This window comes from Alosa sapidissima, chromosome 18, assembly GCF_018492685.1.
Source record: "Alosa sapidissima isolate fAloSap1 chromosome 18, fAloSap1.pri, whole genome shotgun sequence".
Classification (NCBI taxonomy): Eukaryota; Metazoa; Chordata; class Actinopteri; order Clupeiformes; family Clupeidae; genus Alosa; species Alosa sapidissima.
The window spans coordinates 19,685,660-19,704,478 of record NC_055974.1 but is presented as its reverse complement, the minus strand read 5'-3'; the positions used below and the strand labels follow the sequence as shown (position 1 = coordinate 19,704,478).

The 18,819-nt window shown below is 44.8% G+C and overlaps 2 long non-coding RNA genes across 2 annotated transcripts; one reads left to right on the top strand and one right to left on the bottom strand.

Annotated features, from left to right (window-relative positions):
* The first annotated feature begins 2,190 nt into the window (after positions 1 to 2,190).
* On the top strand, positions 2,191 to 3,385 carry LOC121690500. The gene is made up of 2 exons (XR_006025095.1): positions 2,191 to 2,664; positions 3,332 to 3,385. It is a non-coding gene; the product is annotated as an uncharacterized LOC121690500 (long non-coding RNA).
* Positions 3,386 to 7,043: 3,658 nt separating this feature from the next.
* Positions 7,044 to 8,363, bottom strand: LOC121690505. Its single transcript, XR_006025101.1, has 2 exons — positions 7,899 to 8,363; positions 7,044 to 7,378 (listed from the first exon to the last, which is right to left on the bottom strand). It is a non-coding gene; the product is annotated as an uncharacterized LOC121690505 (long non-coding RNA).
* Between the last annotated feature and the right edge of the window lie 10,456 nt (positions 8,364 to 18,819).

Sequence of the window (18,819 nt, the reverse complement as noted above, 5' to 3'; positions counted from 1 at the left end):
TTCTAACGTATTAAGTGTAAGAGCAAGTTCTGTAAAATCACGCGCCACTGGTGTATCAAAGACTTCTGCAACATCCGCGGTGCACATTAATGCGGAGGCCGAGAGAGCAGCTCTTCTCAAACGCTCCGAAGCTCTAAAAAAGAAACATCACATAGAAGCGCAGAAGGGTCATTCCACGTCAATTCAACCAGGGCCCACGCACTTACGTCTCAAAAAATTCTGAAAAAATTACCAGGTGTACCTATGTTACCCAGGAGACACACTGTAAAATTACTCTTATGTAAGATCAATACTTTCCAAGATACAGCCAGTTTTACAGGGGGAGGGGGGTGTCGATTTTGTTCGGACTCTTTTTTTTGTCAAAGTTCACAAGCCCACAGCGCAAGAACCACTACCTAACCACAACCTAGCAACCACCATATCTACTACTTTATTTGCCCCGTCATTTTATTTACATAGACCAATTGACTAGTCGCACAAAAGGCTCCGCTGTGGGCTCGTCTATCTCCGGTGGAACGTTAGTTGTGTTCAGGGTTTCCCACATAATTGAATTATATTTGTGGTAGGTTTGCAGAATTAACTTGAATGCAACAGTTTTTAATAAATTAGCGCAGGGTGGTTATGATGCAGATTTAAGCACAATTTAGCCAGTCGACTTTCATGCCAACAACTGCAGGATTGTTAATGTTTTCTTTAAACGTGCATGTAGGTTGCTGAGATACAAGAAGAGGCTGTGCAAAGGTGCATATAGCTCTACTATAAACTAATTCCATCCAATTTAAATAGTACAACATGTTCATTGTGTGGTGGTCAGTGTTGATATTGTGGTGGGCCGCCACAAATAAGTCAATGTATGGGAAACACTGGTGTAACGACATCCGCTGTTATAATCTGCTGAATAACTTGTCTGGCCAATAATAACAATTTTAACACGCATAAATCCTTCTATATTGTAAAGTGCTGATTCACTAGGTGCAACAACCAACCTGGTCCGTGTAGACACTAATTACATTAACAATAGCAACAGGTTCAAACACACCTGGCTCCAACAGAAATAAACGAGCCCACCAAGACACATAGTTGTGTATTGTATACCAGAGGGGTATTTCACAAAGGCAGAATTTAGACATCCAAGATAAGTGATAATGCGGGGTTTGACATAGTGTTGTCTGGTCATCCTAGCTCAACTCGTTTCACTAATGCCTATACAGGATGAGTAGGAACGACTATGTCAAGCCAGGTGTAAGTAATTCAGGATGTGTGCACGTTCTCGTTTCTGCTCCAAAGTGCCCACGGTTGGAATAAAAAAAAAAATGCAGAAAATAGCGTCACTCACACTACGTGACCAACTGCTTTTGATATACTAACAATGAGGTAAAGTTTTCCTTTTTTTGAACGGGGAAACACGGCTATTTCTGTAAAACAGCGAGAGTAGGCGTGGTGGACCAACTGAATGCAAATCTATGTATGCACCCACGTGTGAATGCCGCCTTATCTTGGCAAGCGACGTCATTAAGAACGTAAAAATTCACACAGAGGTCTGATTTGAATGACAGCTAGCTGAACCAAGTTGCAGAGAATAAATCCCCATGGTAACTTATGTGCCATCTCTTTTGTGAAACTGAGTCAAGGCTAAATTCATCCAGGATAACCAAAAAATCCCAGCTTTATCCCGTAGGTTTTGTGAAATACCCCTCTGGATGTCATTTAATTTTAGCCTGGGTGCCATTCCGAACTTAGTCCCGCCCACAATGTTTGAGGTCGGGAAGTTTGGTCAAAGATTGTTAAGGCGGAGCAAGATACTTCGTCGTAGTTCGTGTCTATGGGCGCGAAATGGGGATCGAATCCTGTCTGCATAAAGAGGCGTGTCGATGACGTATTGATGAGCGTACGTTGCAACCGGCCAACAGCAGCGGCATAAATAACCAGCGGACACCTGATATAAAGTGTTTTTCTCCAGACTTGAATGCTCAAAAATGCTAAAAATGTGCCTGAAATGTTCAGAAGGGTTTGAGGATCATGAAAACGTGCCCGAAATTCCTGCTGCCTGCTGCCTTTGATCTGCATAAAGGGGGATTATGACCCCCCCCCCATGCGATCTGGGTTCCCGGAAGTGGCTCCTGATGAAATATCCGGCTCCGCCTTAACAATCTTTGGTTCGGTCTGGCATTGATCCATAGTGGTGCGAGTATGCTCGCCCAAAAGCTGGCGGGCCAATGAAATTGTCAGGGCGGGCTTTATACGATGATGGACAGATGCTCAACAGTAACGTAATCAACCACGTCCCCAAAGAGCGCTTGGGTTGAATTCGTTTACAACAACGATGGCTGCCGCTGGAGAATTGAGATGTGTAGATTCTGCTATCAGGTCTGTTCTAGAAGATATCGACAGCGAATTAATTTTAAAAGAGGAACAAAGTAACGGGATCAAGGCATTTGTTGATAAGAAATATATTTTTGCCGAAGCAACTGAAATGGCCATCACGGCGATGCAACTCAGTGTGCACGACGAGGTGGATATAGCCAGCGGTCGTTGCCAGATCCTTTTTTGAAGCCCGGGATCCTGGCTGCTGAACAACAAGTGGAGGGACATGCTAGGCTCCGATGTTTTTCAAGCCAACGTAATGGGTATCGTCGTGGACGAAGTTCATCTAACTTACAAATGGTAAGAGAATCTAACTGTCTGACTTAGTAAATAACTCCCAATGTCGTGATATGAATCCCATGTTGTAAACATAGTAGGTACCGTTGTACGTTCGCTAACTCAGACTTTGTACAATCATAACGTTAGTGTGATTGTAGCGAACTAGCTGTTAAAACATTCTAATGTAGGTTACTGTTTTATTTCTATCAGTGGTCAGGCTGCAAAAGGGCAGACGCCATTTCGCGACAGCTTCGCCAAGTTGGGGGACCTTAGATCCTTAGATAAAGCTGCTAAGTATGTACAAAACAGACTTCCTGCATGTTCAGTCTTCGGTGTTTTCTACACTTAGTGTAATTCACCACTCTAATTGAAATCAGTTGCATTACAGGAACCTGTCCACTTCTAAACACTAACCACTCTCCCCCAAAACCGGTTTGCCATTTGCATTCTCACTGGCCAAGTGGCCATAGGAACTGGTTGCCCATTCAGATGCAAATCGTCCATTCATTTGGATGTTGCTTTATGTACTCAAACACCATACCCATATTGGTAGGCACTGTACCCTTATAAGTGATGTATTCTTTTTAGATGCCAGTACAGTCATTAAAAAGTACCAAATTATACTACTCATAATTTCTTATTTTTACTGTTACTTATTGGTTGCTTTTTGTACTGCTATATATTCCAGGTACACCTGTGCTGGCATTGACCGCTTCTGCTGATCGGGAATCCAGAGCCAGGGTTATGAAACGGCTTCAGATGGACAATCCAATCATTTTGGCTCTGAGCCCAAACAGAACAAACATCAGACTGGGTCAAAGTACCTGGCCATACACTGGAGTGCCTACACTGGATTGTGAGGGATGTTAGTACAAAGCTTGACCCAGCAGTTAAGACGGTACTTTATAAATGGAGTCACTAGTTGTCTGCGGAAAGCTTTGTACTGCCATTTTGAGGAACACACCACATCTGTTGATCTAGGACATCTGTGCTGCACTCACTGCCATTCTGTTTGTTCTTGTGAACCTGAAGGTTGTGGGGAGCTAATCCCCAAATATGAACACTTTCAAGGGGAGGTTTCATCACACCACAAACACAGAATAGTCACACCTGAAGGCACACTTTTGATCAGGGAACTGTTACAAACTTACAGGAGTAGTTTACTTCAGGACCATACAAACATACCACTTTACACAGTCGACACAGCCTGCACTGGTTTTGGAGATGAACTCATTGATCGGTTTTAGAACAGTGCACACAGATATTTGACCTGGACTTCATTATCCATAATTTCCCTACATACAAACTGGAACATGCAAAAGAGATACTATGAATTATGCATGAGGTTTTTGATCAGGCTTGTCAATGTTGAAGATCTCAGACTAGCTTCAAATTCAGGCTCAAATTTGTAGCTTCAGGGTCTTATGCAAATGCCTTTTTTTTAACCTCTGTTACATTAATATTTTTGAATAAAATTAAAATGGTTTATACTTATCTACTGGTTGGTGATGTTTGTGCATTTAAAAGACAAACAATAAGACATGTCAATAAAGATTTTTAATATCTACACATAATGCTACTTAGCTAACTTAGCTAAAATTTAGCTAAACATGCTAACTATGCTAGCAATGCTAACTATGTTAACCATGTGACTTAGCAACCTAGCTTATCATTTTTAGTAGTTATGCTAACTATGATAATTAACATGCTAACTATGCTAACCATGTGATTTAGCTAACCTAGCTAATCATTTTTAGTAGTTATGCTAACTAGCATGCTAACAATGCTAACTATACTAACCATGTGACTTAGCTAACCTAGCTAATCATTTTAGTAGTTATGCTAACTAACATGCTAACAATGCTAACCTAGCTAATCATTTTAGTAGTTATGTTAACTATGCTAACTAGCATGCTAACTATGCTAACCATGTGATTTAGCTAACCTAGCTAATCATTTTTAGTAGTTATGATAACTATGCTAACTAGCATGCTAACTATGCTAACCATGTTACTTGGCTAATCATTTTTAGCAGTTTTGCTAAAAATGCTAACTAGTATGCTAACAATGTTAACATGCTAACTATGCTACTTAGCTAATCATTTTTAGCAGTTTTGCTAAAAATGCTAACAATGTTAGCAATGCTAACATGCTAACTAGCTACAGTGGGTAGGAGTCATAGTTGATGACAAGTAACAGTTACAATGGCTGAACAGTTAAAACGTTCAGTAGTTTAAAGGGTTAAATTGTTTAACAGTGAAATGTTGTAGTGAGGACTTATTTTGAAACAGTTTTTGGCAGAGGAAGCAGTTGAACAGGATGTGTAGTCTTAATAGGGCCAGTTTGTATGCTTAAAGCCTGAGACTGGCAGTTGATCCAGGTGGCCTGAACACCTGCCATAGGATTCTAATTGCTTAACGGCCGTATTATGATGTCACAATCGGCAATGTTAAGTCTATGGGGATTTAATAAGTCTTTAATAGTTTAAAAAGTATAAAAGTTTCAAAGTTGAAAAGACATAGCAGCTTCGTCCGTTTGAATACCTACGTTACAAAGTTTGAATGAAGTTTCTAAGTTAAACTGTTCAAGAGAAATAGCGTACGGAAAAGTGGTAAGCGGAATAATAATAACTAGAAATGCAATTCCAAGGAATTACCAGTGCATGAAAATGCTAAAGTTGTGATGTAAAATATCATGTATAGTTAAAACAGATAATACAGGGATGGTTACTACGGTGATGCTAGGATAGACATGGTGGTTGCATAGCTTAATAAATGTTGATAGTTTAAAAGTAGACTGTTTAAAAGCTGAATGTAGATAGTTTAAAAGTTGTTGATAGACAGCTAGTTTAATGATAGTTTAACAGTAGACCGTTTAAAAGTTGAAGGTAAATAGTTTAAAAGTTGTTGACAGACTGGAAGTTGAATGAATGTTGATATTCAAATAGTTTAATGGCTGTGTATAGGTAGAGATTTGACGATAACTGAAAGTTGGAATGGCTCTAATGTTTGCTAGCAGTTATGCTAAGATTTGTAATTCTGCTAACCATGCTACTTAGCTAATGTTTTATAGTAGTGCTAGCAATGGTAACATGCTAACCATGCTACTTAGCTAACTTAACTAACATTTTCTAGCAGTTTTGCTAAACATTTTCTAGCAGTTTTGCTAAACATGCTAACTATGCTAGCAATGCTAACATGCTAACTATGTTAACCATGTGACTAGCTAACTTAGCTAATCATTTTTAGTAGTTATGCTAACTAGCATGTTAACGTGTTAACATGCTAACTATGCTAACCATGTTACTTAGCTAACTTAGCTAATCATTTTTAGCAGTTATGCTAACTATGCTAAAAATGCTAACTAGCATGCTAACTATGCTAACCATGTGACTTAGCTAACCTAGCTAATCATTTTTAGCAGTTTTGTTAAAAATGCTAACCATGTGACTTAGCTAACCTAGCTAATCATTTTTAGCAGTTTTGCTAAAAATGTTAGCAATGCTAACATGCTACCATGCTAACTAGCTACAGTGGGTAGGAGTCATAGTTGATGAAAAGTGTTGACAGTTGATGACAAGTTAAGTTGTTGATAGACAGCTAGTGAATGTATATAGTTTAAAAGTTTAAAAGTTGTTGATAGACAGCTAGTTTAATAGATAGATAGTTTAATGATAGTTTAAAAGTAGACCGTTTAAAAGTTGAATGTAAAAAGTTCAGTAGTTTAATGAGTTACATTGTTTAACAGTGGATTATTGTAGTGAGGACTTTTATTTTGAAACAGTTTTGGGCAGAGGAAACAGTTGAATAGGATGTGTAGTCTTAATTGACCCAGATTGTATGCTTAAAGCCTGAGGCTGCAGGTGGCCTGAACACTTGCCATAGGATTCTAATTGCTTAACGGCCGTATTATGATGTCACAATCGGCAATGTTAAGTCTATGGGGATTTTTAAAAAGTTTTTCTTTAATAGTTTAAAAAGTATAAAAGTTTCAAAGTCATACCAACCCAATCTGTTTGAAGACCTACGTAACAAAGTTTGAATGAAGTTTCTAAGTTAAACTGTTCAAGAGAAATAGCGTACGGAAAAAGTGGTAAGCGGAATAATAATAATAATAATAATAAGTTGCCTAGGAAGAACAGTAATAAGAAGCATAAGAATAAGAAGCCTAGGAATAACAACAGTACAGTGCATTTTCATGCACTGTAATAATAATAATAAAATGCCTTGGAATAACAGTACAGTGCATTTTCATGCACTGTAATAAGAAGTTGTTGCCTAGGAAGAACAGTACAGTGCATTTTCATGCACTGTAATTACCATCACCATTTACAGTTCACATTTACTTAATTATTTAAATAGGCACATTTTGCCAGTCCGTTATTTTGGACTTCATCCACATCTCCTGGTAATTCAGCTTTGCCAATAAGTTTTTCTTGAAATTCGGGAATGCATGATACTGCCTGCCTGGGTGATTTTTGTTGGGAAAGTTGTGTCTCCCTGAAAACGTGTTCAAACGTCCTCCTGTTCTCGGGCCACATGATGAATTCCAGTCGGCCTTGTCAGCTCCAGCTCTGTGTCCGTTTTGTCCATTAGCTCTTTGACGATGCCAATGGACCTACTGATTCTGGCTGCTGACATTTCTGACATGTTTGGTCCCAATCCTCATAAATGATTTGAGAAAATTGTTTAGGTGTTCCAGGTGGAGGTCAAGTGGATGGAAAATGGGTGACAACCTGAAATATAAGGGAACACATCAGTGTGAAGAATTACAGTATACAGTATAGCCTAATAAGTATAACATGCATTGACAATACATTGGAAAATACAGACTGTTAAATATGGTGACACCAGATGCAATTGCTGAGCAGGTCAGAGAAACACTGCCCACCCCCCACAGAGGTGCAGAGCACAGAAGTGGGGGTTGGATAACATGCTAGTCCATTACAAAATGACGTTTCTACATATTGACAAAGTGACAGAGGCCAACTTACACATCAGGTACAAGTTTATCCTGGTGACATTTTCTCACACTACACTGAAATTCGGGCTGGCTTCCAGAATACTAGGCATGTCAAAATATGACTAGATGATTTAATCATAGATAGATTTCACGGAAATGAGGAGTGTGGGAATGCACAGTGTTTTTCACATTGTACAATAATCACGACTCACTATTAACTCATGTGAAACGTGGCAATCGAGGTTATTCTCAAAGTCATATCATAATAAGTAGAAATGTATTAACAAGCTTACCTCTGTAATGCTTCTTCGCGTTTTTGTACCAGTTGGAGTTGATGGATTGGGGCAGAACTTCTTCAGAGTCCGGGGCGTCTTGGAAGGAGTAGGCTACCGGTCTCTTTTCTCTGATGCCTCAGATGAACGCGGTTCTTCAGGCTGGTCTCCTTCGTCGTCTGTCCATTTTTTAAACACGGGCATGTCGCGTTCCAACCGTGTTATAAAGTTCTGACAGGACCGCCAAATGCGATGCGATTTGTTTGCCGTGTTGCGGAGTTGTAATCCTAAACGGATAACTTGATCGTATATGCATTCACCTTTACTGTTTCTCTCAAAAATGAGGTTCGTGTGTTGAAGAACTCTGTGTATCCTTACATTATTTTTGCAACACCTGCGAAAATCGCTCAGACTCATCTTCTACTTCTTCCGACTTCTTCCAGCGTGCAGTTAAGATCTGTTTCGACCTCACTCTGACCGTCACTACGGTCTAAAAAAGGAATGATCACCTTCGTTCTGCCTATCACCGAGACCATATGTCAACAAAGTCATGCCCATGACCTCCGGAAGCAGAACGACTCGAGCTTGTAAATAGCGAAGATTGCTCCCGGTTCAGTCTCTCACCTTGATTGCCTCATCTGAGACCTGTGATACGTGAGTACGTACTTTCACTGCTTTCTTGCTTTGACTGTGTTTGTTAGTCTGCATGTGGCAGTAACCTGTGTTTTTTTCAGGAAACTTCGTTTAACTTTGTTTAACTTGTTGACGCCTTTCCTGAGTTCACCCCATACCGCACGGCGGAGGGGCTAGTGTGAGCCTGCTGCCTGCGTTCGCACACTGCTGCGGGCTGCCGTTTCAGTGTTATTTTCCTTTTGTGTGTGCCAGGTTTCCGGGTTGTTGTTTGTTAACTACTGTGTACCTTATCTGGCTGTTCGCGGCTAGTTGGGCTTGGTGTGAGCCTGCTGGGTGCGTTTGCGCACTGGCGTGGGCCACCGTTATTATTTCTGTTTACTGCTCTGGCAGCCGGAACCTGTGTGGGCCTGATCAGCGCGTATGTGCTCGGCCGCTTTGGCGCTAATGTTACTGTGTGCTTCTTGTTAGCTTTGTTGTTGTGTGCTAGGCTACTTGCAAAAGGTAAGTTTAGCTTTTCTCCAGTTGTCCACTGGTGTACGTCGGCGTGTGCGTTCGCGCACTGGTGGCCGCCTTCTTTGTGTATCTGTTGTGTACCCCGTCGCTGCTGTCCGCAGCTAGCTGGGCCAGTGTGAGCCTGCTAAGCGTGTCCGCACGCTGCTTCAGGCCACCCGTGTACTGTATTACACCACTGCTGTATCTCTTTACGGCCGCTGCTTGCAGACCCAGTGTGTTGTACAGCCAAGGTAAGTGCCTTATTGTATTGTGTTGTATTGCATTGTGTTTTTCTGTGGTAGGCAATGGCGGCACACTACTGCAGAGTCTGTAGGGCCACGATGGCCCCCAATGACGGGCATAGAGAGTGTCCCGCTTGCCTTGGGGCCGCCCACCTCCTGGAGGATGTCGACAGCCCCTGCAGCGCAGCCTGTGACCTTCCTAGGGAGGAACGGCTCCGCCGGGCTGACCAGGCATGTGGCCACGTGCGTGGACGGGACAGGCGGCGCTCACCCGACCGACCATCCCACTCTCATAGGCATGGCCGTAAGCATACGCACAAGCGTAAACGGCAACATGAGTCCCCTTCCAGGCATGATCAGGTGGAGGTCCCTAGACCTGCTAAGCGCTCGGCTCCAGCTGCCGTGACCGAGGGTAATGGCACGGAGTCGCTTCAGATTCTCTCAGCTCTCCAGGCTCTGGCTAGGAGGATGGACAGGCTGGAGGGTCTCCAGGGCACGTCATCCCCTTCTCTGCCCCCTGGCCAGGAAGGTCTCTCCCCATCCAGGCCTGAGAGCCATGGTGCGGATGTTGATCTGGGTGATGTGGATGTGCTGTCGCTCCATGCCCCTCGTTCTACGATCGATGACGTAAGCGGGGACGGCCTCCTGGATGAGCTACATTCAGACATGGTGCAGCCAACTGATGAATCCACGGTGCCAGGGGAGGTCCCCGTCGGCTCCTTGATGTCACGGGTGTTGAGTGCCTCCAAGATCCTGGGTCTTCAGGCCCCTATGCCAGACATGGCTTCCCTTGGGGGTGTCTGGGAAGGCGTCTCTCACAGCAGCCCACCACCCTGTATACCCGTGGCAGTGGATTACATGAAGGTGCTGCAGACGGCATGGGGTAAGTCGCTACAGCGCCCGCAATTCAATCCAGGTTGCCGTCAGCTGGCAAAGGCTGCCTATCCGGCCGACTCAGGGCTAGGGGATATGCCACCGGTCGAGCAGTCCATCGCCGCCTGGACTTCCCTGGGGCCTGCCAATGCATCTCCCAATCCACGCTGCCCGCGTAAGGAGTGTGCCAAGACGGACCGTCTCATCAGTCACTGCTTTGACTCATCAGCACGGGCAGCCCGTATGGGCAACGCCCTGGCCATCACTCTGGCGGCTCTGCGAAAAACGATGAGCCCGGAGGACCATGATGCAAGGGCCCTGGTGGATGCCGCACTATCAGCCCACTCCCAGCTGACGCGTGATGTGGGGAGTGCTATGGCCTCTGCGGTGCTGTGCAGTAGACAGGTGTGGCTTGCCCAAACCTCTCTCCCTGATGCCATCAGGACAGACCTGTTAGGTCTCTCCGTGGTGCCTGGGCATGTGTTCCATCCAGACTCCCAGGGGGTGCTGGACAGAGTGGAACAGGCTGGCGCTTCTAGAGAAACTGGTCAGCGTGTGTGCCACAGGCGGGCTCCGGTTCCCCACAGGGCAGCATCAGGTAAGTATGGGCGGTGGCAGCCCGCCCGAACACCACAGGTAAGTATCAACTATGCTGCCCCACGGGACTGGCGCTTTCGTGCACCAGACCAGAGCTCAGCCCCAACTCCCTGGCCCAGAGGACAGCAAAGACCTCGACGGGGCGCAGGCAGAGGTGCAGGCCGCGGTGGCGGTCCTGCCTAGGGATCCGGGGCTTCCCGTCGATTGCCCTTCCCAGCTGTCCAGGACCTCCTGGGAAGGGATTGTGCCAGACTCTTGGGTTGTGGCTACGGTGACTCACGGTTACCGCCTACAGTTTCGACGGCGGCCCCCTACATTTTCAGGGGTCAAGATGACGTCTGTGAAAGACCCCCTTTTAAATTCCGTGCTTGTCAAGGAGGTCCAGGAGTTGCTTCTGAAAGGGGCCATCTCAGAAGTACCGCTGCACGCACGGCACACTGGGTTTTATTCCAAATATTCTATTGTGCCCAAAAAAGACGGAGGTTACCGGCCGGTCCTCGACCTCAGGCCCTTGAACCAGTACCTCAAGGTGCTGCCATTCAAAATGGTCCACGTTGGAATAGTGATTCGTTCCATCCAGGAAGGGGAGTGGTTTACGTCTCTGGATCTAAAAGACGCGTACTTCCACGTCCCTATCTGCCCAGCACACAGGTCCTTCCTCCGCTTCGCCTTCCAAGGCAGGGTGTTCCAGTTTCAGGTCCTCCCATTTGGCCTTTCACTGGCCCCCAGAATTTTTACTCGTGTGGTGGCAGCCGCGCTAGCCCCTCTGCAGGTCCAGGGCCTAAAGATCCTACCGTACCTGGACGACTGGCTAATTTGTGCCCCATCTCAGGTGCAGGTGGTGCACGACACCAACACGGTTCTGACCCATATCCAGGCCTTGGGTTTCACGGTCAACTGGAAAAAGAGCAACTTGCAGCCCCGCCAGCAGGCGGATTTCCTTGGTGTCCTCCTCGACTCGGTCAGCATGACGGCATCTCTCACTCCACGGAGGGCAGACAGCTTGACCGAGGCTCTGACAGGCTTTCGGCTGGGCAGACTGGTCACCGCCCACAAAGTCCAGAGGCTGTTGGGCTTAATGGCCGCGGCAGCTGCGGTACTGCCATTGCAGGGGGCGTGCCTTCAGCAGGCCCAGTGTTGGTTCAATGCCTTTCAGCTCCACCCGAGAGACGACAGGCATGTGAAGTTGCGGGTGTCTCCTGCTTGCATCCGAGCCCTGCGTCCTTGGACGGACAGGAGGTTCTTACTCCAGGGTGTTCCACTGGGGGGCCTTCCTCACAAGAGGCAAGTCATCTCGTCATCTCGACAGACGCTTCTCTGACAGGCTGGGGAGCTGTCTGGGAAGGGCTGTCAGCGAGGGGCGTGTGGCCTCCCTCCTGGACGTCAGAGCACATCAACGTCCTCGAGCTGAAGGCCATCCATCTCGCCCTGCAGAGGTTCCTGCCAGGGTTGCGAAGCCAACATGTTCTGGTGAGGTCAGACAGCACCTCGGCGGTGTATCATGTCAATCACCAAGGCGGCACGAGGTCCTGGCGGTGCCTCCAGGTGGCGGAGGAGTTGCTGTCATGGGCATGGCCGCGTCTGGCTTCAGTGAGGGCAGTACACGTTCCAAGTGTGGAGAACAGGGCGGCTGACATTCTCTCCAGGACCGGGCCACTCCCGGGGGAATGGAGATTGAACCCAGAGGTGGTCAGCCAGGTCTGGGCTCAGTATGGGACTGCACAAGTGGACCTGTTTGCGTCGGCAGAAACGACTCCCAGAGTGGTACTCTCTCGTGGGACAGGGAGGCAGTTTGGGCCTGGATGCTCTGTCACAAGACTGGCCGACAGGCTTGTTGTACGCTTTCCTCCATCCCCTCTTGTACCTCAGGTTCTGCGGAGGATCAGGGAGGGCCAACACACAGTTCTGCTGGTTGCTCCATGGTGGCCGGCGAGGCCTTGGTTTCCAGACCTTCTCCGGCTCCTGCGGGGTCAGCCATGGCAGTTACCCTGCCGGGCGGATCTTCTGTCACAAGCAGACGGGCAGATCTGGCATCCGAACCCAGGTGCCCTTCGCCTGTGGGTTTGGCCCCTGCAGAGTCAGTCATTGAACAGCTAGCTGAGTCTGTGCAGGAGACTCTGAACAACGCCAGGGCTCCTTCTACTAGAGCTTGCTATGCACTCAGGTGGAGGATCTTTTCGGATTGGTGTGCCAGCTTGGGTCTTGAGCCAGCGGTTTGCCCTGTGCCACAAGTTTTGCGCTTCTTGCAGTCCTATTTGGATCAAGGCAAGGCGGTCAGTACTGTGAAGGTTTATGCCTCGGCCATTTCAGCCTTTCACCAGGGTGCGGATAACAGGCCCTTGGGTAGGCATCCACTGATTGGTCAGTTTTTAAAAGGGGCCCGCCGGTTGCGTCCAGTTCGCACTTTGCGGGCACCAAACTGGGATTTGCCCACCGTTTTAATGTCTCTTACTGAAGGCCCGTATGAGCCCATTTTAGATGCAGATCTGCGATCTTTGTCTCTGAAAACTAGCTTTCTCCTGGCTCTTTGTTCGGCCAGGGGAGCTGTGCGCCCTCTCCGTCAGCGAAGACTGCCTGAGGTGGCAGGCAGGGGGCACTGGCGTGTCACTTTGGCCTAATCCAGCCTTCCTGCCTAAGTTTCTAAGTCAGCAGTCTATCAACCAGGTTCTGGAGCTGACCCAATTCCAGCCGTCTGCTGCCTCACAGGCAGAGCGCGACAAGTTGCTCACTCTGTGCCCAGTCAGGGCTTTGAGAGCTTATCTGGCCCGTACGCAGTCGTTGAGGAGGGAACACACTCAACTTTTTGTCTGTTATGGGGCGGCGAAGCAGGGACTACCGCTTTCCAAACAGCGGCTGTCGCATTGGCTGGTTGAGGTTATTTCTCATGCCTACCAGGCTCTGGGAATGCTGGCCCCTCACTCCACCAGGAGTATGGCTACGTCTTGGGCTGCCCTTAAGGGGGTACCAGCAAGCGATATCTGTGCAGCGGCTTCATGGGCGACGCCTTGCACTTTTACCAGGTTTTATAGGGTGGACGTCACTCGCCCAGCTCCGGTTGGCGACGCTGCCCTCATGTCCGTGACCAAGCGAGGTTTTAATGGTTAGCTTAGAGCTCCTCGCGACTTTTTTGGTATGTGTCATCCCTTTTTTAGACCGTAGTGACAGTCAGAGTGAGGTCGAAACAGATCGTAAGTTACGCATGTAACTATGGATCTGTGAGACCGAGGGATGACCGTCACTATCCTTGTCGCTCGGACCATCCTGAGGCGCTCAAGGTAGGAGACTGAACCGGGAGCAATCTCCGCTATTTACAAGCTCGAGTCGTTCTGCGTCCGGAGGTCATGGGCATGACTTTGTTGACATATGGTCTCGGTGATAGGCAGAACGAAGGTGATCATTCCTTTTTTAGACCGTAGTGACGGTCATCCCTCGGTCTCACAGATCCATAGTTACATGCGTAACTTACGTTCTGTTGACATCAACTATGCGTCGCTTAAAATACGTCACACACTCCGTTGCTCTGATTGGTTGTAGGTCTATCCAATTGAGTGCAGAGGCATTTTTTTTCCTGGTTCGTTTGAAACACGCCCCATAATCACAGCTCAATGGAGCAGTATCAGACTCAAATTCTGACTAGAATTGAGTATGACTACGTCAGGCTAATTTAATATTAGCAATACTCACAAAATGTATGTTTGTTTTGCCCTGCGTGCATTGGGACAGGCCATGCCTCCTCTTATTCAGGTCCAGGCTTCACAGATTGTGTCTTGCTGAGTAACAGTAAACATCAGTAAAATTATTTCAAAGGTTTGAAACATGAAATGGCCAATGGTTACAATAACATTATCTCTAGCATGAAAATGGAAGAACCTATGCAAAAATGGCCTTGAGAATACATTAGGCCTACATAAAACTGTTTACTAAAAAAATAACTCCCCTAGGCCTACTTCAAATGTCAACACTGGTTTTGGAGGAATATTTGTAGTTTATATGCAGGGAAATACAGTACTTTCGGCATTAAAAGCGGCACTACATAGTAGCCTACACTGCAGAAATGCAATACTTTGGACAGAAATGTTGTTATTGGCTTTTTTTTTTTCAGGAAAAAATTGTAATAGCCTATATTAACAACATGTTTTGTCCTAGTGTTAATTTCGTCAGACGAGACGAGAGGAAATATGTTCGTCAACGACCTTTTTTTTCATGACTAAGACGAGACGATGACGAGACGTCAGTAATGTCCTGAAACACTGACTAAGACTATCTTAAGATGCATTATTGCTGACGAAAAAAGACGAGACTAAAATGTTTTGCATGAAATAAAAACTAAGATAAAATCTCCCTTCATGTTCGTCTATAAAATGAGAAGACAGAATATCTAGCTGTTACGTTTTCAAAATATTCGGAATGAGTTCATACGCAACAGCTTTCCTGTAGGCTAGTCTACGTGCTGCTGCTGCAACCCTGTGGCTGCAACACGAAACTACATGGAACAAGAACACTGGAGATTTCTGCCAGAGTTAGCAAGCTAACTACCTAAGCTTTATGCCACAATGCTACATACCCAGAAGTTGACGCTTCTCTCATACAAAAGAGAGTCTGTTTGGGGAATGTGTTGTGTTTGGGCGCATATCGCCATCTAGCGAGGCGGAGTAAAACATTAATAGTTTGGCCTACGACAGTGTTTCTCAAACTATTTCAGTTTCAGGACCACTTAACTAACCCTAGCTAAAAAAAAAAAAAAAAGATTAGACCTACTTCAACAGTAGCCTATTATTAGTCTATAGGCCTACTCACTGAACCACCTTGCTTATTGTCTTTGCACTTTGCTTATTGTGTCAGAGGATTCATTCTGTATGATATAAACTGGCATATCTTACATAGACAGTGTTGCAGAACTGTTTGGATATAACTACAAGTTATTTGGCAAACAACTCATCTATATTATATTTTACCACGTCTGCTCGGGGACCACTTGGGATAGCTTGCGGACCACCAGTGATCCCCGGACCACACTTTGATAAACACTGGTCTACGAATATGACAGTGGTCCAGTCAAATCTTTTACTGTCTATGGTCAAATCCCAGCCGAGCTATAACTGTAGCTCGACTTACCTGTGCATGTAAACATACTGACTGACAAAAAATCAGAATGAGTAATTATAACAGACGAGTAGCCCTGTGGACACACAATATTGTTGGAAAATTGAGATGTGTGAAACACTATTTGACTCAAATGGTAATCAGAAATAATTTGTTATAAAAAAAAAAGACTAAAATGTGTTGACTAAAACTGACTAAGACTAAGATACCTTTAGTTTTCTTTTGACTAAAACTAGACTAAAATTAGACTAAAATGACGAGACTTTTAGTCGACTAAAACTTGACTAACAAAAATGATATTTGAATGACTAAATATGACAAAGACTAAAAAGGACATTTCGTCACAAGACTAAGACTATGACTAAATTAAAAATAGGTGACAAAATTAACACTATTTTGTCCCATGAGTTACCCAGACCCAAGGATAAATAGCTTATGGTGAGACTGACCTGCTTAAAACTAAGCAATTTAATGTCAAATTAAATCATTGCACTCATTTCGAACATTTAAGGATAACGTGTGGTGAACAATGATTTATTTAGCTAATTCATGTAGGCCTATAATTTGACCACGTCTTTTACATTTACAAGACTTTGAACTGTACTGAAAATTTCACTAAAATCGCACGATTGTAGGCTTTGTACACCATCAAGGAGTGTTGTTCAAGATAACTAGGCCTATATTTTGTTCGAAAACAACAACAAAAAACAGCATTGTTGTTTACAAGAATTGACGTCACCTTTTTCCACATGGCTCGCTCTATTCTGCGTTTCCGCTTTCTTGTGGTTGCGTGTGTCACATGACCGTAACCAGCTTCGCCGTTACCGGATGTTTACATATCTCGCTACTGCTGTCAAGTATCTTAGCTAGCTCGCTAGCTAAGAAGCTAGTGCAAACACAAGAAAATTGTACATTTGTTGATCAGTTGTGAAAGCACATATCGATTACATTCTGTATAAACAAACATAAATGTAAAACAAGTTGTTTACAAAAGAAGTACCCCTAGCTCAGAAATGAATAAAATGGTAGTTACCTTGCTGGTTTGGTCCTTCTCAGGCAGAATGAGGGTCTCGCGAGCTATGAGATATCAGATATCAGGTTTTCTCAGCTTCAAAAGAATGTAACAGCCTTACATTTTTTCGCCATGCTATTTTGTAAGACTGTTACATTTTCAATAGGAGACTGGGTTGGAATATATGATGTAGTTTTACTCTCTCCCTTGATCCTCGATTGACAGGCAATATCCAGAAACCGAGAGTCAGAAAGATAAAGAGAGAGAAAGAGAGCAGCCGGGAAAGGAATGTACTGGCTACACCAGACATGCAGCTCACTGGTCTGAACTGGCATTGTTATGTATTAACAGCCAGAACAGTGTCATGTCAGAGCATTTTTTATATTTGGTTTGCAGCATGGTTCAGGGCCATGCATAATGTGCTGCGAGAAAGATGTGTGTTCAATTGGCCCACTGCCACTGTAGATCATGGCTTTCAACTTTATAATTTTTTTTTCATTGGTGAATAATGTTTTCTCTCGCCTGGTAAAGTTGAATAAAAAAAAGTAATCTTTTGTATTAATGCTAGTCCCAAACTGACAATGATGTGTCTCTCTGTGTGTTTGTGTGTGTGTGTGTGTGAGAGGGTCCTGTCTTGTTCTGTTTTCCCTGTCTAGTGTTTTATTCCATCATGTCTGCTCCTCCTGTGACTTCCTGTTAGCATGGGGTAACTTCCTTTGTCCTGTTCCATGTGCTCCTTTGTTTACCCTTGCCATGTGCTCCTGTTTGTTATCCTTGTCTCCACCCCTCACCTGTCTCTGATCATCAGTCCTGTTAATCCCTTGTTAAGTTCACCTGTCTCGTTACCCTGTTGGTCCCTGTGTATTTGAACCCTCTGTATTCCCTTAGTCTTGGTCCGTCTTTGTTCGTGTTGTATTAGTAGGCTATTCCTGATTCAAGTTTCACAACATGATCTTACGAGATGGTGTAAAATAGCACACCACTTTTAAAGCAATTTAGCGTGTTATGTCTACGCATTTCATACTATCGTTAGGTTGGTTAGCCTCTAGTATTCATTATATAGGCCTACTATTTGTTGTTTGGTGTATCAGTTAAAGTTAGTATTAAGAGTAACGATAGCCTATTAATGCTAACATTTATTTATTTGCTTGCTTGCTAATTACCTAACGTTACTCTACAACACACATAATTAATAATGTTGACAGTGGTTGAATAGCATTAGTTATATAGGTCAATCTATAGATTTTATACATATCCTAATAAAGTGCGTGTTGGGACTGTTCGTTATATTAAGGGGCCACCGGAGGAGTTTTGGAAGTGTTAGTCAAAAAAGACGTGACCCTCACCCGCCAGCAAGATTTTTTTCTATGACCCTCCAAAGTGATTGAAAAAAAAACGCATGACCCTGCCCAACAATTTGTTGATGCCTTCTAGGGAGCTTGCATGCTACCACTCCTTCCTTGAAATGTCCTGAAAAGGCTGTCGTTTGCGCAATCACGTACGCGTTCACGTAGCCTATTTAAACTTTTTTTTCACTGTCTTAGGAGGAGCTGCAGGGCCGTCGCGAACTTGTGCGAGGCCCTTTTGTACTTACGTGTATGAAATCATGCGATAGCCTACTTTACACGTAGCCTTCCTGTTGGTGCATTTTAATAGGCTAATGGGCTACACCAGCTTGTCTAAGAGGGGGAATTGTATAGCGCCTATAACTTGAGTCACATAGGCTATTTGGCCATAAGCCGTTTATCATACAGTAGGATCACGAAACCAAACTAGTGTAACAAAGCACTTTAACAGGGGGAATTAATTGGGCATGAATCATTGTGCTGAACGCTATTTGTCAATGAGCAGAAACACACTAGACATTCAAACTATTGATAAGATGTGCCCTATGAAAACTGGTCTGTAGGCTAACATTGAACAAATAAATGACATTGACTCGCCATACCCTGACTCATAAAAAACATTTTTTTGCTTACTTTGCCGCAAA